This window comes from Hypomesus transpacificus, chromosome 15, assembly GCF_021917145.1.
Source record: "Hypomesus transpacificus isolate Combined female chromosome 15, fHypTra1, whole genome shotgun sequence".
Lineage (NCBI taxonomy): Eukaryota > Metazoa > Chordata > Actinopteri > Osmeriformes > Osmeridae > Hypomesus > Hypomesus transpacificus.
The window spans coordinates 3,498,158-3,521,198 of NC_061074.1; the positions used below are offsets into that span (position 1 = coordinate 3,498,158).

Genomic DNA, 23,041 nt, shown 5'->3' on the forward strand with positions numbered 1-23,041 from the left:
TGTAATTTGAATGAGTGTGGGTCGCCAGTGAGACCTCCTAGTCTTTTAGGCGGCAGCCATGCTAGAAAGCGTCATAGTAGTATTTCCGTAATTTTATAGTTCAATTTTACACGAAAAAACAGAGAGATGGACATTTCCGATCGCAGCTCGCCGTTATAAATAATTTTTCGGTGGCCATTGTTGTTTTCAACTGGAATCGCCTGATAGCCGTGTTGGAGGCAGCCATGTTCGGTAAGTCCCATGTTTACACATTTTAAGCTAGAATCAATGATTGGGTTCATGAAAGTACGCTACTGTTGAATTATGGTGAAGGTTTGAGCACTTTGAGAACTTTATATCTTGAGTTTGAAGTGACGGAAAACCGAACTCGAAAAGTAGCTAGCTCTTTCCCTCTGTGTAATTAGTGAATCATGTAGCATCTCGGCGAATTCATCAAAAAGGTAGAGGAGAGCAGCTTTTAGGAGAACCAGCGATTCCCCAAAGACCTGTTGGCTCAGAATTTAGATTTGGGTCGTGAAAGTCTTTGTAATAAGCCTATGCGCCAGGGAGACCGCTGGTCTTAGGCGGCAGCCATGTTTTGGTCGTGTTATGTTCATAAGTTCACCATTTCACAGTTCGGTCGACACCTAAAATGTCGAGGAGGGCAGCCTTTAGGAGATGTGGGAATTGTGCTTTTAGCCAGATGCTCCGATTATTTTTGTGATTTGTGGAAAACTTCCAAGTGGAGTGAGACTGCGTCCCGGTGGTACATTGTTTTGACTTAGCCTCAGAGACAGACTCGGCTCGCTCACTCACTGGCAGTGTGTAAACGATATCGTAATTCACAAAATTCTAGTCCTAAAACGTCAGGGAGGGATGCTTTTTGTAGACAGGAGTCTGCTGAAGTTAGCCAGTATATAGGATCTTTCAAAACAAGCCTATTTCATTTGTCATTTTCCTGAGAAAGCGACCTACATTAGCCAGGCTACTTTCACTCGGTCAGCCTACTTAAAGGTCTCTGACAGTCAGAATCACTGTTTACAGGCAAAGGTCGAGCTGGTCTTTGGTCAGATGTGTATATTGACCAGTTTAGAGCTAAATACTCTTGCCAGAGCCTGGAATCAAGCCAAATGTTTGGAGTGACTTTGCATGGCCGGGTGTCCATCGTGTTAACACATTTGGATTCAAGTTCAAGTAATGCCACTGCATTTCACAGTCAAAACTGTAGTTTATGTCAAGTATAGATGTAAAAAGCTTCATTTTTCACAACTGACATTGGGCCTTTCTTCACTTTTACAGGTCTGGAGGGTCATGCAGAGGCCTGCTCAACAGAGTTCAACAGAGGATGCTGAGAGAAACACTGATCCCTTGCTGGACTACCCCCCTCTAGCTGGACAGCTTCTCTTCAGCCCTGACCCCAGGACAGCTTCAACCAGCTGGCCTGCCCGGACTGCCTGCCTGCAGGCCCTGCTTGCCCCTGCCTGCCAGCCCTCCAGAGACAGACAGACACAGTAGCTCTGCAGACTGCTTTTTTGAGGACATAATTGAAAAAGGACAAACCAGCTTTTTTTACTTTGATGAAAGTCTAAATTTACATTTACATTTAGTCATTTGGCAGACGCTCTTATCCAGAGCGACTTACAGTAAGTACAGAGACATTCCCCCGAGGCAAGTAGGGTGAAGTGCCTTGCCCAAGGACACAACATCATGTGGCGCGGCGGGGAATCGATCTGGCAACCTTCTGATTACTAGCCCGACTCCCTCACCGCTCAGCCATCTGACTCCTTAAATGTTTAATCCTTTCCATGTCCCAACATGCCAAGCTGCTGACTGTTCTTAAACTCAACCGATTGTTGTCATTTTACCATACTGTTCATATTGAACAGACATCAGTGTTTGGGAAGATTACTGTATATTTCCACTTTTGTTTGTATTTCCATTGTAAATTCGGTCTTTAATTTAAATTGGAAGTGGTATTAAAAGGTCTTACATTTAACTTGTTTACACATGTAGACACCCTGTGAAGCCCCCATCCCCCACTCCAGAGACAGTTAGTGACAGAGAGTTCAAGTCTTTTATTTGTCAGGTACACACAACAACACAAGGTTAGACTGAGCACTGAAATTCTTAAGACAAGACGACGCAAGCACCTGGAAAACATAACATATAAGTACACGGAACATAATTTACATCTATGCTGAGCTTAAATAAGTGAAACTTCCTAAATATACAGATAGCAATAAATAATCGGCTATACTAACCCTAATACTGAAACTTCCTAAATTACAGATAACATTAAAAAGTACACTATACTAACCCTAAATGCACATAAAACCTGTTTCAACCCTATAACCTATTCTAATCTAAGTGGAGAGGTGCAGACATTAAGTTAAACATAGTCAGGCCATAAGAGTAGAGTAAAACATTTAGACTAAATGTGTAAATGGATGTTGAAACTCAGTTCTCTGTGTTGGTGCATGTCAGTTTAGGCAAAGGTTGTCTTTTAAACCTCTAGGTTTAAAAATAATACAGATTTGATTGGAACTCTCTCTTTTATACATTTATAGTTGGATTGGACATTTAACAGCCATTTAATTTATTAAGCAAGTTGTTTAACTCAAACAACCATAACGTAGTACATACGGTATACAAAGCTGCAGTCAGATTTTGTGAAATTGTTAGCTTGGATGTTATCTTGACATATACATGGGGTCTTGATGATGATGCGCACGCAGCTTCAAGGCAGAAAGACGCGTTCCATTTCAGGACACTCCAGGACCATAGCACGTCACTAGCATCATGTCATATCACGCAGTCGGAACACAGCTAGATAATCAGCGTCAGCGCTCTTGGGTACCCAGCATGCAGAGCGGCATGTCAAAAAACGCCAAGACTTGTGGAAAATAGTTTGGTTACAACAGCTATGCAAGGGATTTCAGTTGTTGCGTTTGTTCAGTTAGATGTTTGTAATATTGTTGTTTGTTAGTTAAAATAATCGTGTTGGTCACCCTGAGAGTGCATGTTGTGTGGTTTAAAGTGAGAGTCGGCCATTGTACATTAATATTTACAATGAGTTGATCATGGGCTGTGTCATACACCTTTGCCCATGAGGCTATTCTTGATTGTAAATCGAATGTGGTTCTGGAAAGCGGTCTTCAAGCCATCTTTGATAAATTCTGGAAACAGTGTTGCGATCAATGTGTTTTGATTGAGGGAGGCAATATTTGGTCGACATCTAAACATCATGCGTCCACAACAGCATTTCTGCTTCGGCGTGACTTACACTGGGAGGGAGGTAAACGGCATGGATTGGGATAGTGTGTGGGCAGGCGTGTTTTTATATAGGGTGAAATGGAATGAGGAATGTAATACAAAATGTCTGAAAGGTGTATATTTATGTAAATGTCCACATTGCCTCAATACATTTGTGTCAATAAATCAAATATGATTTTGACGAATGGTTTTCAAACCTAATTGGGTTCAAAATGACATCACTCCGAAGTACCATCAACAATTTCACCTTGGTTTGTCAAAATACGATTGAATGTGAGTAGTTTAAACTTTGGCTGAATCTAACAACTCTTACCACAGAAGAAACAGCTTACTGTTTTATACAGTAACTGAACATGACAATATTCAACACTTAGAATAACTCAATGGACTGGGACAATGACCTGCAAGGTATAAGGTTGTAGGTTTGAATCCAGCTGTAGTCTTTTAGCCTGTCTTAAATTTGTTAAGTTTGTTTGTTTGTTTGTAATTTGTTTGTTTAGACAAAGAGGATGACATCATTATGAAATACCATGCGCAATTTCATGCAATTCCACTTTGAAATGTCAGCTATATTTATTATTATTGGTGGCCAAGCCGCGAAGCCACCTAGAGGGTTTCTACTTTTTTTTTATTATTAGGGGCCAAGCAGCGAAGCTGCTGTGGCACCTATTGTTTTTGTTAGTTTTATTATAATTATTATTATTAGGGGCTAAGCATGTGGCACCTATTGTTTTTGATAGTTTTATTATTAGGGGCCAAGCAGCAGCAAAGCTATTGTTCTTGTTAGTTTTATTAGGGGCCAAGCAGCGAAGCTGCGAGGCACCTATTGTAATTAGTAGTATTATTATTATTCTTAGGACTGGGTGTCTATGGCAGGCCCTAGAAGCGCTTGGTCGAAAGTTGTGAAATTTGGCACACTTATTAGGGACAGTCCCTTGGTCCAATTCACAAAGTTTCATGTCCCATTCTGTGGCACTTTCGTGCCACCAACGGGTCAAAGTTGGAGTTGTGTTTACACACGCAACTTTTGAACCGTAAGACCCATTTTCAAAAATGAGGTACCATTGGATTCCCTGGATCAAGCCGAGTTCAATGCACACCATGGCGTCAATTTCCGGTTATATAGATTTTCCGCTATTTCTGGTTTTATCAAAAACCTTTGAAAGCCATCTCCTCCTACAATTTTTGTCAAATCTTCTTCAAAATAACCAGATATGCTCTTCAGACCAAGCCACACAAAAGTAATGGTAGAGCATTTTGATCCCCACAACCGTTTGTCCGTGACAGCCAATCAAAATCAGCAGAATAGCCACCAAACAGGAAATGAAGTCATATCTCAGCAGTTCTTTGAGGCAGTGACACCAAATTTGATATGCCTACTCGGAACCTTATTTTGAGTATGTCCTCCAAAAATTGTGTCATGTGAGTAAAAGGGGGCGTGGCCGGAAGCATAAACGTGTTTTGGCTAATAACTGTTGAAGTGTTTACCTTAATAAAGTAATTTCTTTGTCTGTTGATGTCTTGTGAGATATCAAGCTTGACCATCGATAATGTTTCATAACAACCAAATTGACGCGGCCGCCATTTTGGATTTTATGGAAAAGTGTAAAAACCTTTTACACGCCCCAAATGTTGTCCAATGTTTACTAAATTTGGCACAGATGATCTTCAGACCAAGCTTCACAAAGGTGTCAGATGGATTTTCCATTTTCAAAACCGTTTGTTCGGTAGAGACGATCAAAGGCGGCGGCGAAGCCGCAAAAGACACGTGAGAGCGTAACTCAGCAACCATTTGTGCGATTGTCACCAAACTTGGGTTCCATCGTTCCCACGTGGAGCAGAAGAGGCCTGCGGTGTTATACCAGAAAAAAAAACACTTTGAACACTCACTACTTTGGAACGCAAACAGATATTTCAACCAAACTTGGCGTGTTGCATGAGTGCAACAGGTTGTTGTGACTTAATTGTTGCGCAAGTGCTATGGAGGCCATGTCCTGCTCTGGACTGATTGGCCCCTCCATTGCTGCTTGCAGCTATATTTATTATGTAGCGCCTCTCTAGTTTGGTGGATTTGTAATGAGAGGTGGCTAACCTGAGTTCGTTAGTAATTGTTACTAACTTAAACCAATTTAACATATGAAAAAAACAACCAACTGTTAAACAAAAACAGGAAAGATTTACTTCAGACAAAAAAATCAGTTCTTCAGTTATTGGTTCAACATTTACATGACATCGTAATGCACATTGACACACAATACAAACTAGCCGGCAATGCTAACTACACGAATACCTTAATTCAGTACAGTTCTACGGTGCAGGCCTGAGTGTAGCTTGTGTGCGTTGTAGCCGTAAACAAAATGGCTGTTTCGCCAGGATGGCACGAAATAACAATGAGCTGGTACCTCGGATCAGCAGTGCGGTAGCCACACGCACTGCGGCAGAAGGGCGGCACAGCAGGTGAAGGAGAGACCGACCAAATACTCTCGTGGATTTACGAGACAAACCAACTCAGGAAGAAGACTGAGGACGACGACAATCCCGACCTCCACCGGCTCCAACCTGGCACTCGCTGTCGCTAGCCTGGCGGCAAAGCCCGTGCTTAATCCAAAACCGCCAACAGCCAAACTCCTCTTTCTTGGTTATTGTTGTTTGTTGAGATATTTACCCAACCATATAAACATAACACCACTAACGATAATATAAAATCTTCACTCTTGGTATTTTACCGTACGCTACAATTCTCTTCTCCCTCCAACTCCTCCGCTCGCTCTGTCTTTCACTACTCCCACTTCATCTACCCCAACTTCCCGCGTTACCCTGCCCTTTGACCTCAAACCGGATTGGCTCAACATCATAATCAAAATTAAAGCAACAACATAGATTCACAAAACATTCATCTTACTCTCTTCATATTTGTAACCGGTACATTTAACATGTGTTTTTTAAACAACAGATATACATTTCCAAATGCTGTATTCAGTAAAACATGAACAATATGCATTTCTCATCAAATCAAAATCATACTCTCAAACCTTAAAGTCTATTTATTAAACTTTTAACCCTTAGTCTATTTATTAAACTATGAACTTAAGTATTATGTATTCAAACTTTTATATTTATGTAATAGGATTGTTTAAACAGAAATGTTTACCACCCGGGCTACAATTATTATTATTATAATATTTAGGACTAGGAGTCTATGGCAGCCCATAGAACCGATTGGTGCGAAGTTTTGAAATTTGGCACACTGATTTGGAACGGTCTCCTGATTATCGTCACCAAGTTTCATGTCGTTCCCTGAAGCACTATAGCGCAACCAAGGGGTCAAAGTTGAAGGTGTGTTTATGTCCACAACTTTTCAACCGTGAGACCGTTTTTCTGAATTGAGTTATCATTGAATTCCTTGGATGCAGACGATTCGACTGAACCCTGTGACGTCATTGTCGTCATGATGGTTTTTCCGTCTGTATTTTAGGAAAAGCTAACTTTTTCGAACTCCTCCTAGGCGGTTGCTCCGATTTTCATGAAAATCGTAACAGATCATCTTCAGACCATGCCCACTAAAAGATATCAAAATTGTATTGATAAGTCAAACCGTTCACAAGCAACACGCCAACGATTTTGACAAGGAGCACGCCAAAGCGGACGTGAGGCCTTGTATCTTTCTACCACAATCACCTTGATACGTCAAAATATGACTGAATTACAGCTGTTTATTCTTGGGTCAAATCTGACAACGCTCGTCAAGGGAGAAACAGCTTCCTTTTTTTTAATAAAGTAACCGACACAGTATTTGCCAGCAGCGAGAATAGCTCACTGGGATAAGACGGGCTCCTTTGAAACGATAGGTCCTAGGATCGAATCCAGCTACAGTCGTCAAGCAAGTCTTGATACCGGATTATCTGTTTAGTGAAGCCAAGTATGCCACAGTAGCTGTCTAGCTGTATAATCACAATGGTAACGATAACATTTAATTGTCAGGATGTATAGTCAAGAAGCAGTGGATTTATTGTGCTTTGTAGATACAACGCTGCTACATGTAGCCAGCGCATTTTGCCTCAAAATGACATATTTACCAAATGCATCGGCTCATCGTTACAAAACTCGGTATACGTGTTTTGCGCAACGCCGTAAAGGTAATCAAAAGTTTTGGGGTAGCGCCACCAAGTTGCAGAAAATTATAATGCGATTTTCAAAAAGCTAATATCTTATTACAAGGTTTGCTTTGTTTCTTTAGCTACTGAATTTCCATATCAAATGCTGCTCGGCCCCTTCATTGCTGCTCGCAGCTATATTTCTATATGTAATTCTTGTGATGAGGTGCATAATTAATAAAGTTTGAGTTTATAAACCAAACATTTGGAATCTGTCTCCTCACCCCCTCTCTCCCTCACCCAATCCTCTAATTTCAAGGGAATATCACCTCCTCTATTGGTTATCAGGCCCCCGCATCCCTGCAGTTGCTGAGCGGGGTCAGCGGAGATGGGGGATGGATCAAAGCTTTTTTTACATTCATTTCAGCTTTCAGCATTCCAACGTATTTTCTGCAGGAAATGCACTTTCTAGTAATATTTTGTTCTTTCATATTCCAGATACTAAGCCCCCATGTTCCTGTCCTGGTTGGTTACTTAGGCGACCCATCTCTTAACGAGGCCGTGCTGGGCATGCTCATAGATGTGTCACAGGCCAGCCCCTCCTCCTTGGTCAGCTTCCTGCCCACCCTGAGGATTTTGGGACGACAGTCCCCCAGCTTCGTCAGTCATGTGGCCAAGATCCATGGAGCAATCGGCATTATTAATGAAGTAAGATACACACACACAGATACATACTGTTACAGTCATATTTTCTATTTTCTTTTTCCTTCCTGTCCCCTTTCTCCTTGGGCTGTTGCTCTCCATTCTTCCTCTCCCCATTCCCTCTATCCCTTTGCTGTGTTCCTTTCCTCTCTATGTACCCATCCTCTTGTGGGCAGGGCTGTGGTGTTGACTCAGACGTCGGAACTCCCTGTGTCAGTTTGACTTACCGTATTTTCTGGACTATCAGTCGCTCCAGAGTATAAGTCGCATCAGTAAAAAAATGCGTCATGAAGAGGAAAAAGAAATATAAATCGCACTGAACTATAAGTCGCATTTATTTCTAAATGTATTTCATAAAATCCAAGAACAGAGATTTAATCAGGAAAGGCAAGTTATTCAACTACACAATAGCACACAGAACAGCTATATGGTCCATTCATCCACCTGGGAAAGCCACTTAAACACCCTGTACTTAATAAGTATAACTTAATAGATAAACTCAAACAACAATGGAGAGGGATGACAACAGGCAAAGAGTTACGAATAGGGCAGTGGCAGCGGTCTGTCAGATCAAAGAAATTATACAAAAGGACCCTGAGCTTCCCTACCCCTCTACTCCTTCCTGACACCAACTAAACGACAACTTACCTCACTGCTACAATACACTGGGTGACAGCCGCTAGCTTTTAACCTGGTGTATTTAACAGAGAGTTACCTACAGGTGTATGTAAACCCCCAGGGTATCTTACCTAGCCCTACTCCACAGACTACTTTCAGAGAGACAGAAGTATACTCGTATTTCGGCCTCTTTAAACGCATCGCTACCAACTGGAAGTTGCCCACAGAAGTTTGGCCATTTGAAATACTGCCGCAGCGCAAAAATTAAGCTGTGTCCTTGTGCAAGGCAGTTCACCCTACTTGCCTCGGGGTATGTCCCTGTACTTACTGTAACTTACTGTAAGTCGCACTGGATAAGATCGTCTGCTAAATGACTAAATGTAAATATCACCATATATGTCCGTACATTGTATTGGCATGTTCTCATATACGTACACATGCATTGTACAATATATATGTACATATAGTTTATGTATATCTTTCCATATAATTGTACAAATATGTAAAAAATATTCTACCATATATGTATGAAGGATTATAGGGGCCAAAACTAAATAAATAAATAACTACATAACACAAAGCTTAAATAAATGACTAATTATATAATGAAATGCCTAATTGACATACAAAATATGTATTGCATATATATATACATATATATATTTAGTGAAGTGAGCTTGAGCGAAGTTAGATGGTGTTTGCACAAGTTACAATCACTATGATGTAAAGGGAATTGTGTACTAAATGTAGAACACAGAAATTGGAACTTAAGTATCGATCTTATCACGCCAGTATCAATCAATAGGCTACTTATAACAACGTTATTTTTGATACTATCGTTCTTGAGATCGATTCGGCCACCCCTATACTGTACCTGCTTGCGAAGGAACGTGAACACATTTTCATTGATGTCTCTGTCAGTCAGGGCCGATGCTATAATTTCAGCGAAGCTCTCAATGTGATGTAAAAAAAGTGAATTGGCAGTTGCAACCATCTCTTCAGCTACCGACAAAATTTCTACCGAATATTGCATGTAGCATGCAATATTTCATTCATTGAATCCTCACTGCTGCCATCTTGAATGAGTCAAAAGGAGTCGATTCAAGTTGAACCACCAATCAGAGGCTTTAACCCCGCCCCCTGACTTGGTGACGGGGGACGACAGATTTATTTTGCTGCAGCAAGTTTCACCATACATAAATGTAGGTATAAATAAATAAATGTAAGGATAAATAAATGTGAACACATTAAAACGTAAATATATATACACACAAATACATATAACATTTATATATTTAGTGTCTTATTTAATTTGTAATTTATATATTTTGTATGTCAATTAGGCATTTCATTATATAATTAGTCATTTATTTAAGCTTTGTGTTATATAATTATTTATTTATCCAAGTATTTATTTATTTCGTTTTGGCCCCTATAATCCTCCATATATAGCTTACATATGTTACCCATACATTTTCCCATATACAGCGGCATACATTATGGTGGTTATTTATGAATACATAATTGAATATATTTTGGGATATATAACCACATGTATTATGTATTAATTGTCAATATATTGCTATATATGGAAAAGCAATCATTTGTATATTCTGCAATATATTACATAAATATGTTAGTGTATAATATATTTATCATCAATATATGATCCCATGTATATCCATATATAATATATTGGAATATGTAATAGGAAATAATAAATTACAATATATTTCAAGTCATATATTGGTGAATATATTTTCTTTCCGTAAGGGTAATCAAGACGCCTGATCGTAAACGTCAGAGCCGTGTCTGTCACGTAAACATGCTGAAGTTGTACCACTCCAGAGATGACTCCCCAGATGTGACTGCTGTACCTGCGGTCTCCTCGCCGGCTGCAGTGGTGCTGTCTCATAGCGCTGTCAATGCACCTGTGGTCGTCGGGGACGGGTTTAGTCTTCGTATTGCTTCTCAGCTCTGTGCGCGTTTGACGGACTCCGAACTACTGCCCAACATACCGGCGCTGTTAGTGCATCTGTGTGGGGAGCAACAGGCCGTTATCGTGACTCTGGTAGACACTTTCCATTCCATATTTGGTGACATCCCAAGCCGCACTACCGTGCTAGTACATGATGTTGACGTGGGTGATGCCGCAAGCAGCATCCTCATCGGGTGAACGCAGCAAAAAGGCCAATAATGAAGCGGGAGGTTGCTTCCCTGCTGGAGAATGGGTTAGCCACTCACAGTTCCAGTTCTTGGAGTACACCGTGTTTGCTGGTACCGAAACCTGACGGCACTCATAGGTTCTGTACGGCGTACAGAAAGGTAAACACTGTTACAGTCCCTGACTCCTTTCCGTTGCCACTCGTTGACGATTGCGTTTACACAATCGGTTCTGGTAACTTCATTACCAAGCTGGACTTGTTAAAGGGCTACTGGCGGTCCCGCTGTGTCCGCGTGCTGCGGAGATATCTGCTTTCGTGACACCTGACAATACACAGTGATGCAATACACAGTGATGGCCTTCGGTATGCGTAACGCTCCAGCCACATTCCAACGCCTAGTCAACCTGGTGTTAGCTGATGTTCCTGATTGTTGCGCTTACTTGGATGACTTAATGGTCCATTCATCCAGCTGAACATAATCTGGAGAGGGCTCTGATAGATCACCAACTACAAGCCCAGAGCCCCCCACTACACAAACGACTCCTGCCTGGCCAACGACCTGAATGAGTTCTACTGCAGATTTGAAAGACAATTGGACCGTTCTGAACTACCCCTTCCCACCCATGAGGCCTCCTCCCCTCTACAGTGATGACTCTCTCCATTCAGGAGGGTGAAGTTAACAGACTTTTCAGGAGGCAGAAAGGTAGAGCAGCTGGGCCGGACTGTGTCCTGCCACCCTCAAGCACTGCGCTGACCAGCTGTCTCCAGTGTTTACCAACATCTTTAACACCTCCCTGGAGACATGCCATGTACCAGCCTGTCTACAGTCCTCCACCATAATCCCTGTGCCCAAAAAGCCAAGGCCAACAGGACATAATGACTACAGACCCGTCACCCTGACCTCTGTGGTAATGAAGTCTTTTGAGCGCCTGCTGCGGGCACACCTCAAATCCATCACAGACCCTTTCCTGGACCCCCTGCAGTTTGCCTACAAAGCCAACAGGTCTGTGGATGACGCAGTTAACATGGCCCTCCACTTCACCCTACGGCACCTGGACTCCCCAGCATCCTACGCCATGATCCTGTTTGTGAATTTCAACTCTGCCTTCAACCCTATCATCCCCGCCCTGCTTCAGGACAAGCTCTCCCAGCTGAACGTGCCCGACTCCTTCTGCAGGTGGATCACAGATTTCCTGTCTGACAGGTCTCTGACTCCCGGTCCATCAGCACCAGATCTCCTCAGGGCTGCGTTCTTTCCCCTACCCCACCAAAATACTCGCTGCTAGAGAGTAATTAGTAAAGTAACTGGAGCGTGCTGTTGGGTGTGAACACTGTTTGCCGACAGACAGTTTTTTAGGGTTGTCTCATTCACTCACCCTGGTGAGTCTGTATATGAGGTCAAAGCCTGAGTGAGCTCCCTGGTTACCACAACACACACACTTGCACACACTCACTTGTGTATACACACACAGACACACACACAACCTTGCACAGACTCACTCATACAGACAAAATTACACAGACAGGTTTGAACAGACATTAATGAATTTGTGCACACACACACACACACACATTGGCGTTGATCCATGGTTCTCTCCCCTCAGTTCATGGTGAGCTGCGTGTTTACGAGGCCTTGACCATGTAGAGCTGGGGCACTAGGCAACCATGGCACACACAGGTTAATCAAGAAAGAGAGAACAGCCATCTCCAGTTCAATGCTGAAAACCTCTTCTCTTCTCAGCTTTTCCTCTCCTCTCTTTCATAACCTGGGTCTTGTCACTGAGGATGATGGAGAGTGAGAGTGGAGAACAGCAGGACAGTATGAAGGGTCCCAGTCTCTCTCCCTGAAAGTGGCCATTTAAGTATGGTTAACGACAATTTAGGGAAATTTGGGAGAGAAAAAAATTATGTTCTGACTTTGAGTGCCAGAGACAAAGGCCAAATCTGAATTCTCTGTCTTACCCCTTCCCCTTAGTTCTGCGCGTTCATGTGAGAGTAATGGCTATCCCAATACTCGTTTTGATCGAGGGGTAGGGCTAAGTGGTAGGGGTACCAACCCCTTTAAACCTAGTGTTTTAAGGGCCGGAGCTTACTTACTAGTGTTTTCTGGAAACTAAGGGGTATGTGAACCCTTACGGAAGGAAAACATATTTACCAATATATGATTTGAAATACATTTTAATATATTGTAATATATTATTTTCCATTACATTGACCAATATATTATATATGGAAATACATGGGATAATATATTGATGATAAATATTTTACTAATATATTATAAACTATAATATATATTCATGTCATATATTGCAATATATTGCAGAATACAGCAATGATTGCCGTATTCCATATATTGCAATATATGGAACATGAATATATAATATGTGGTTATATATCCCAAAATATATGCAATTATTTAATCATAAATAACTACCATGATATATGCCGCTTTATATGGGAGAATGTATGGGTAATAGATGTAAAGATATAGTGTCACATGTGTGCTTCATATATGGTAGAATATATTTAATATATGTAAAATGATATGTAAACATATTGTACAATGCATGTGTACTTATATGAAAACATGCCCATACAATGTACAGACATATATGGTGATATTTACATTTAGTCATTTAGCAGACAATCTTATCCAGAGTGACTTACAGTAAGTTACAGTAAGTACAGGGACATACCCCGAGGCAAGTAGGGTAACTTGCCTTGCCCAAGGACACACCTTAATTTTTGGCACTACCAGGAATCAAACCGGCAACCTTATGATTAATAGCCTGATTCCATAACCGCTCAGCCATCAAGAAGGTATTCTAATAAGGTTGTCAACGGCAGTATTTCAAATGGAATCCCGATTCAAAGAGTACCACATGCTAACTGAAAATGTGCCCCCAAAAACGTAAATACCGTAAGATTTATATTTATTTAGGGGGAACTGGCTAATTCAAAAAAAGTTTGCTGGAAGCAATCTTTCCAATTGTCAATATATATTTCAAATATTTTTCCATATAATTTTATCAATATTTAAAATATATTCCACAGTATATTGAACACGTGTACATATATTTCATGTATATCTTTCCATGTGATTAGGATTCCCCCATCAGGAATAGGCTTTAAGGTGACTTCCCCCTGAAGTACCCTGCAAAGCTTCGCCTTAATATGTGAAAAGATGACTGAATTAGAGCTGTTTGAGCTTGGACCAAATGTGACTATGATTGCCATAGGAGAAATTGGCTCAATTGGAAGAGAGGTTTTGCTGGTAAACGAAGGGTTCCAGGTTCAATTCCAGACATAGGCAACAGTTTCTAGTTTTCTGGGTTATTCCGGTAAAACTATTATGTCAATTTCACAATATTTTGCCATTTTGAAGGAGGAATCCGCCATTGCTGCTAGCAGCTATATTTTTTTACATATATTAAAATATATTCTACCATATATTAAACATACATGTGACACTATATCTTTACATATATTACCACTACATTTTCCCATATAAATCGGAATACATTATGGTGGTATTTATGGATATAAAGTTGCATATATCTAGGGATATATAAAGGGACATTCAGGGACATTCTCCCCGAGGCAAGTAGGGTGAAGTGCCTTGCCCAAGGACACAACGTCATGTGCACTGGCCAGGAATCGAACTGGCAACCTTCAGATTACTAGCCCAATGCTCTACCCGCTCAGCCACCTGACTCCTCAGAGCTGTTTATGAACCTAAACAGTTAACCTAAATAAATAAGTGAGAGAAAAGAAATCATCGCGTTCAAGATGGCAGCCTTAGCTCTCGGCAAAACACTGGATCAGCTTAAGAAATACAGGTTGACTGCAAAGACCTCCTTCACCAAGCAAGCTAACTATCTCAGTCGGAAAGCATATCCCTATTTAACTGAGTTAGAACTCAGACAAGAATTTGCAAAGCTCCCTGCCGATTCAAGGAAAGTTATTGAGGCCAACGATGACTAAAGGACTGGGTTTGAAGCAGAGCTAGCAGCCAAAGAAGATAGTTAAGATGATGTGCTAAGTCTGAAACAAGATGCAGACACAGGTAAATACGCCAGTGAATGTGAGCAAAAGTTCAATGGCGTAAAGCAGATTGTTAAAACCAACCTCTGGAGCAGATATGGATCAGAGATGCTAGAAGCTGCTTTTGAAGAAGCATAAAAAGCCTGTAAGCATACATATGGACTACCTGTGGAAAGCAGCAACTCTGAAGGATTTGAAATCCATCATACTGTAGTGGGAAAGTTGATTAAAGAAACATCTGACGCATTCGCAGCCTGGGAGTCATGGATTTCTGCAGCAGAGGGAAGAAACTTTCAAAAGCGAAGCAGGGAGCTGAGAGTAACTTACAATGAGGAAAGGTGAGTTTGCCTGAGCACAGAGAATAGCTGTGGAGAAGCAAGGTACTGGCGTGAAACAAGAACACACTAGACTGACAATACCAGTAGTGAGAATTAAACCAACCAAACTGCCCACGTTTAGCGGCTGCAAAAAAGACTTTCACTGCTGGAGGACAGAGTGGGAAAGCCTTCAGAAACAGGGAGCCAACCGGTTCGCCAGAGGTAAAAAAGATTCAGCTTCTTGATAGTGTGGAAGAAAAGATTGTGAAAGATCTCCGCTTGTCGACTTACAGCACAGCTGATGATGTCTTCAGAGTGCTGGCAAATAGGTATGGTAACAAATGTACCATTGCTCTAGAACAGGGGTGGGAACGTCCGGCCCGCGGGCCGTATGCGGCCCGCAAAATCATTTGGTCCGGCATGCCATGGCACTGCAGGAACCATATTATTTGGTGCATCATTGGTTGGCAGCAGCACCAGTGTTTCCCACAGATTAGAAATCTAATTGTGGCGGGGAGGGGTGGGGGTTGTCAGACGGGGGGGGGGGGGGGGGGGGGGGGGGTCGTAATAATTCCTTCGTTAATAATTCGTTACACAGTTAATTTGTTAATAATTTGTTACATTAAATATTAATCCAAAATGATTCACACCTTCACAAATTAACAACAACTAACATATCATTTCTGCATTATGCATGTAGCAACGCTAGTGCTAAACGACTATTTAACTGGTCGGCTCCATGACGCCGAGTAAGTAGCTAGCTCCTGAGACTTCTCACCAAAAGAACGAAGGGGAAACTTCGAGTACTGTAACTCGCTCTGGATAAGAGCGTCTGCTAAATGACTAAATGTAAATGTGAGTAAGGTACCTAGCGAAAAGTAGCCTCAACTTTCCTCGACTTTTAGCTACGGCACTAATGCTGAAGGCTCGCTGTCGGTCTTACTAGAACGGCATATGTATGCATTGTTGCTAACGTGTGCTGACGTTGTGACTGTGTGCATATGTGGGAAAGATGAGTGACAGAGAGACGGAGGGAGAGCAGGGGAAAGGAAATGCAGCTGAACGAATACGCTGCGTGTTTTAACCTAAATAGCGATAATAAAAAATTGTTTCACGAAACGCAATGTGTGGCGGCCGGTGTTGACTCTGTGGCGCACCGCCACAAATTAGTCTATGTGTGGGAAACACTGAGCACTATTTTAATATGTGGAAGAGGACCGTCGAGGCGCGCAGCGTTGCGTACCAATGTACAAATAAAATTCTCTCGCGTGCTGTGCACACTCGCATTAAATGTGGAATTCCTTTCTAGCAAATCAAACCCAGAATACGTTGTTGGTTTAGGTTAAGACCCGAATGTTTACAATGTATGGCTCCGAGCCTGATTAACACAGATCGATAAGCAGTCTAAAAAATGGTAGCAGTATAAAAAATTATACGATCCCTTTCAGTAATCATGAAATGTTTGATGCCCCCCTAGTCAAAACAGGCTGCATCCGTGCCAGCTAACATCACAAACCTCACCAAAGAGAAGCAGTTCCAACCATCACATTAGGCGTGAGTTAATTAAATGTTTGAAAAAACATAGCAGGCACGTTTTTAAGTTGATAATTCTGTATGGCCCCCGATTTTATAAATATCCAAATGGCCCTTGGCAGAAAAAAGGTTCCCCAGCCCTGCTCTAGAAATTCTTGATGAACTTGAGAAGATTCAGCCAGTCAGAGGAAATCAGCCGAGGAAAGTAGTAGACCTTATTCAGACCATTGGAAAAGCTCTCGCTGACCTCACAGACCTAGGAAGTACCGGCGCCATCCAAAACCTACTGGTGGTGAGGTCTTTAGAGAGCAAGCTTCCTGAGGGTTTGAAGAAGGACTTGCTGATGTTCATGGTGGATCCTAGCAATGATGTCACTGAATATAAGCACTTTGACATGCTATTAGCTTTTCTGAAGAAGCAAGAGGAGATCTTCGAGAGGCTAGAGCACCTACAAATCACAGACAAGCCAGAGGGTTCAGACAAAGCAGAATGGACATTTAACAAGAAATATGCCGCAACTCAAGCCACAGAGAAAGAGTATGCTGAGGAGGGATGCATTATCTGTGGAGATTAGAAACATAAGGACAGGATTTTCTTCTGCAAAAAGTTCAGGGGTCTGGAGTTGTTAGAAAAGGAAGCTGCTGTGGAAAGGATTGGTGCGTGCAGGGAGTGCTTAGGGTGTCATAAGTATGATGGCGGCTGTAGAGACACTTACCTGTGCAGTAATGTAGACTACAAAAAGAGAGACCCCTCAGATCACCACTTTCTTTCTCTGTCCAAAAGGGAACAGCAAGAGGCGTGAATTTGAGAAACCTCAGACAGATGACAGGGGCAATGTCCTTCAGCCTTGTCCTTCAAGGCTTCAGCCAGGGACACAATTGGCTTAACTGAGGAACAGAAGAGATTCTTGGGTGAACTTACCCCTGAGTTGGCTGAGTAGTGCAGGAAAGCCTTCACCTATAACTTGTCAAATGTCAGCTGTCCAGCTAAGAACCAGATGAGCCTCCTCAAAGAAAGTGGATGGAGAGAACTTCCCGTCATTATGATGTTGATGGAGGTGATCGCTAATGCAGATCAAAAAATCGGAGCCCTTATGGATCTGGCTTCAGACACCAATTATATCACTCATAAAGCAGCCAACAGATTGAATCTTAGGAGTGAGAAGATCACACTTGTTGTGCATGGAGTGGGTGGAATGACTACCAAAGTAGTCACAAGCAGATCAGGGTTCATATCAAAAGCTCCAAGGGAACTGAGAGGGCCCATGAACTAATCTGTTATGGGCTGAAGGACATTGCCAAAGTTCACCAAGCTGTCAAGCCTGAAGAGCTGAGGAGATTCTTCCCAGAAGTTGAACTTGATGAGCTGAGCTGATATATTATATATTCATGTTGAATATGTTGCAATGTATTGTACAATATAAATATTGAATCCCATATATGGACATATATTGCCTAATATATCACACAATATTTTCCAATATACTGCAATATATTTTCCTTCCGTAAGGGAATACTGCACAACCGTCAACAATGGCAGCCATATCATCCAGAGAGTCCCATAAATGTAATATTTTTGTCTTTAATAATTGATTTAAAGATTACGAGAGTCCTGTTTTGTGCTCTACACAGTCCTGTACATATATATTTGCAACCATTAATTATAGCCTTCGTAATAGTCAGTCTAATCTTAAAGTAATGAATTCTATGAAAGTAGAGCAGATCAGATAACGTGAGGGATAACGCAAGTATTATACACAATGATATATTTAAGAAAATGTAATTCTAATGAGCAAATACCAGAGAAGTTATGGGTTCATCTTGAGTTGAATAGTATACAGTAGAGCCTAGCCTATACTATAATGACAGCAGAATACACAATGGCTTGTGGAGAGCGCATGGGGAGGGGGAAGGGAGAGAGAGAGATAGGCTTCTTTTGAACAATGGTGGACAGTCTCTGGAAACTAATCTTAACGAAAGTTAGGTTAAATCATTTGTAAATAAATCAAAAAGACAAATTAAAACACAACATGCCAATGTCACAAGTATGTAGAAATGTAGCAATCACGGTTACCTTTTTCGGTTTGAAGAAGAAGAGTCAATAGTTCCGATGTCAATGTCCAACGGATAGAGCAAGAAAATTTTCTTAATTTGAGGAATAGGTTAGGAATGACGCGTTCATTCCCGTTTAACTCCTACGAAAAAGCGGGGATGATTGTTCGTCGTGGGTTTTTATAATCCAAGCGAAAGGGGGGTATCTTTTTGGAGGTAAACTCTTTGATTGGTCAGTTACTCCAACTGGGTGTCGTCCTGAGATTAGTGTATAGGTGTGAAATCATAGACATAATAAAGAGTAAACGACGCATTGACCGCTACTGCCTACTGGCGCTGACGAGCCGTGGGGCGACATCTTGGAACGGGCAACCGCTCCACTCAGTGTAATCTGTTTGGCTGTGGCAATGAGCTGTTAGCGCATTTAATTAATTATACCGAACTGAATACCAAACTGATTTTCACGCGGTTTGCTTTGCTGCAAAGGTCATACATAAGCGCAGCTAGTTCTGGCAGGGCAATCGGGCAGCGCGCGTCAGTCAGTGATCGGGGACGTAAGGCGTCTTACTCCACCTTCCTTACTCCTCCCACTACCACACCCATGTAGCAGCGCATATCCATTGGGCCACGTCCGATATGGCGTCTTTAAAAGACGCGCGGATATGCACACACTCACCCTGGTCGTTGTATGATCAGTGCTGCTGCCACCCTCCACCGTCCCCCTCTCCCCCATGCTGTCTGTATCTATCCAACAGGGGGATTATATCTCTATTGCTCCCTGCCTCATGTCATGTATGGATGTGTTGCATTGAGGAGGCAGGAAGTGCTTCCCTTAGATCATCCACTCCGCCAAAGTAAATCTACATGTCCATGACATGTAACAATAAATGCTCAAATCTAATACGTGATTGTCTTGACTGAAATGTAGCTATGATACAGGACATGGTTATTATTTTCACAAAATACAACCAATAGTACGGTAATGTTAAATATTACTTGGGAAAAGTAATCGCCAGAGCCCTGTTTGCGATTGTTCGCCACTTTGAGCAGGAATATGCTGCACAGTGCTGGCATCTTGTTTATTCTGATGCTACGAAACAAGGAATTTGCCCTGTCCAAGATGGCGGACACATTTCTCGCGCATAGCAGCCAATGCGGCGTCTATTCTTTATTATGTCTATGTGTGAAATGGTTGGTAACTCTGAGTTCAGTTATTTCAAATGTCCATGTATTGCCTACACTTCAAAATATAACAATACAACATTCATAAATGGTTCTGTTAGTATGATACAATTATTTGGATTTTAAGTTATAATCAAAAATCAGAAACAACATTCTAAACAAATAGAAAAGCACACATTATAACACATCAACTACTGTCATTGTTCATGAGCCATGTAGTACTTGGGGAATGTTTTATAAGGAAAGTTAGTTCTTCCTCAGAATCCTTTGTCTGATACTGTGGGCCATGTGGCCTACCTTTCTGACCCCATGCTGGGCCATAAGCTTTGAAGCTTGTCCTGATAAGAAAGGGGGAAAACCCCTTTCTTATCCAAGTAGGGTGAAGTGCCTTGCCCAAGAACACAACGTCATTGGCATGGCCGGGAATCGATTCGGCAACCTTCTGATTACTAGCCCGATTCCCTAACCACTCCACACACAGTTTTAACACAGTCTACAGTTTTAACTAAACTCCCTAAGCAGCAAATTTTGTTTGATATCAGTGCATAACACTACTTGCTTTGGAGACATCTATATGCGTAACTGTAACAAAATGGTGTCTCATTTTATAGGGGTATGTTTTCACCCCTAGACTTTACCCCTCAGTTTCGAGGGACAAGGGCTAGGGGTAAACTAAGGGCTACGGGTAAGGGGTAAGACAGAGTATTGGGATTCGGACGATCCGAGGATCCCCTTTACAGAAACATGCATGCATGCACACACACTCAAAGACACACATGCACACACACTGTCCTGTTTTAGGTGTTAGCCAATAATTCCTTTCCAAATCTCATGCCATTGACAACAGAATGTGCCTCCTGCCATCCACCTGCCCCCCACAGTGTCCAAACTTGCAGAATGGGCTGCAAAGACAAGACAAGGTGACCACATTAGCCTTTTATGCTTCCAAACATTGCCTAGATTTCCACAGATTCGGTAAGAGAACAGAATATGGAGAATGACACACACACAGTGTTCTGTTCCTCTACCATGGGTCTTGTTAGCAGAGTCCTGGAGCCCGCGTGCCAGGTCCGTGGAGGGGGCAGCCAGATCAATGTGCTGGACTGTAATTAGAGCAGCCAAGAGGAGCAGAACAAACACAAGGCTGAAAAAAAGAGAGAGAACCATAACAAAAAAAAATGGTTACGTTATTTTAAAAGGCTTTGGCCTACCACTGGTGCAACACTATGCTTCTTCTGCTAGGAAACAATTGACATGCTAACACAAAAAGGAGGTTAGACACACTAACACTGATGAACCAGATCGGTTTGGAGGTTTTCTGTGGAGTGATTGGAGGCAATGGACTAAATCGTTTGGTGTCTCGCAGGAAATTTGTGTTCAGTCCAGAGGACTGAATCCTGGTGTCGATTTGAGGTTTATACTGTCTAACAGGAGAGGTGTATTTCTTCCTTGTAACATGTTAATGTTAGCTGTAACTTCGTGAACCAATATTTCTATCTCCTGTTCTCTGAAGCTTCTATTTCTTTTCCTCAAATCAACCATGGTGGCAGTAACATGCAGGCGATTTCTCCCGTCTTTTAACGGCGCGCTAATTAACACTAAAGGGCGGAGTAAGGCGCTGACTGCCCGACGAGGATCTTGTTTGATAAATACCCCCCCCCCCCAGCTTCTCCACTCATGACCTAGCAACAGCCTAGCAACAGACCATCAACAGCCTAGCCAGGTTGAACCTGACAGGAGTTGCCCCAGCTACAGTATGTAGATAGAGGCATTCTTCCTTGTCATTCCCAAGGGCTCGGAAAGGCACATAACCATTAGGTGCTCCTTGGTCATCTGGCTGCCTTTCAGCCTGTCAGCAAAATTGAGGTGCAGAGGCAGAACTGACGAGTGGAGGGACGAGTTGTCTCGCTGCACTCCTTCCTATAATTATCTCATTATGTATCATCATCTTATCAGTCCCGGAATAATTTTTCCCAAGTTTGAACCCCACGTCCAATTTCACCTTCAAGACTGTAATAAGAGGCTGAGTGAAACCATATGGAGAGAAGAAATGCTGCTGTTAGCCTCAAACATATTTATGAAGGCCAGAGTGTTAATGAGGGCTTGTTACCAGTACATACATGTCCGCTGGCCCAGGACCTGTCAAATAAATACACTTGACAGTCTGACAGAGATTGGACACACAGATCTTAAGATATAAGTCCTAATAACTGACAATTTGTTATAAGGCCTTCACTTCGTTCCTGATAGGGTGGATTAGTGGAACTACAAGTGAGCTGGTGTTGAGTATGTGTGTGTGTGTGCTTGGGTGCCAATGTGTCACAGTCTCTCTCCCCCCCCCCCCCCCCCCCCCCAGTTCTTACAGTAATCTTAACCTGTCTCCACACCCCCGCCTCCCCCCAGGCCCAGGCACGCAGCTCCCTAGCCTACCTGGTGTCCCTGCTGGGCAGCAGCACAGCCTGCACCACGGCCTGCTGCTGGAGGTGAGGGGCCTGACAGAGCGACACAGTTGCATCCTGGGGGGTTGCAGCAGAGACATCTACAGGATGAGCAACAGCTTCACCGCCATCGCACGTCTGCTGGGGAGGAGGCTGGAACAGGAGGAGGATGCCAGCAGCAGGTGTGTGGGGGGGGGGGGGTTGTACACACACACACACACACACATTCATGAATACCACCACACTTTCATGAACACACACATTCATGAATACATAGCACACGTATGCATATACGGTTTACACATACACAACACACACTACATGCATGAACAGACACAAAGCACAAACACATGCATGAGCACACAGACCCACAAACATACATGAATACACACTCAACACTGACACACACACACACAAACACAATCAGACATTCTTACATACACACATACATGTACTTGCATTATCAGGTACAGGTATGCATAGTGTTACGGTCTAGTCACAAATCAATGTTCATACACTAATTTACACACACATAAACAGACCCACAGGCCTGCACACAAAAGAGACGAGAATCTGTTCCAAATACTTGTAGACTATTCATTCCAACCAGATGAGGTTTATTTGAACAATGTAACCGTTGTA

General features: G+C 42.3%; 1 pseudogene; it reads left to right on the forward strand.

The window, feature by feature from the left end:
• The window catches only part of LOC124477905, a 201,705-nt pseudogene that overhangs the window by 42,091 nt on the left and 136,573 nt on the right, over nucleotides 1-23,041 (forward strand).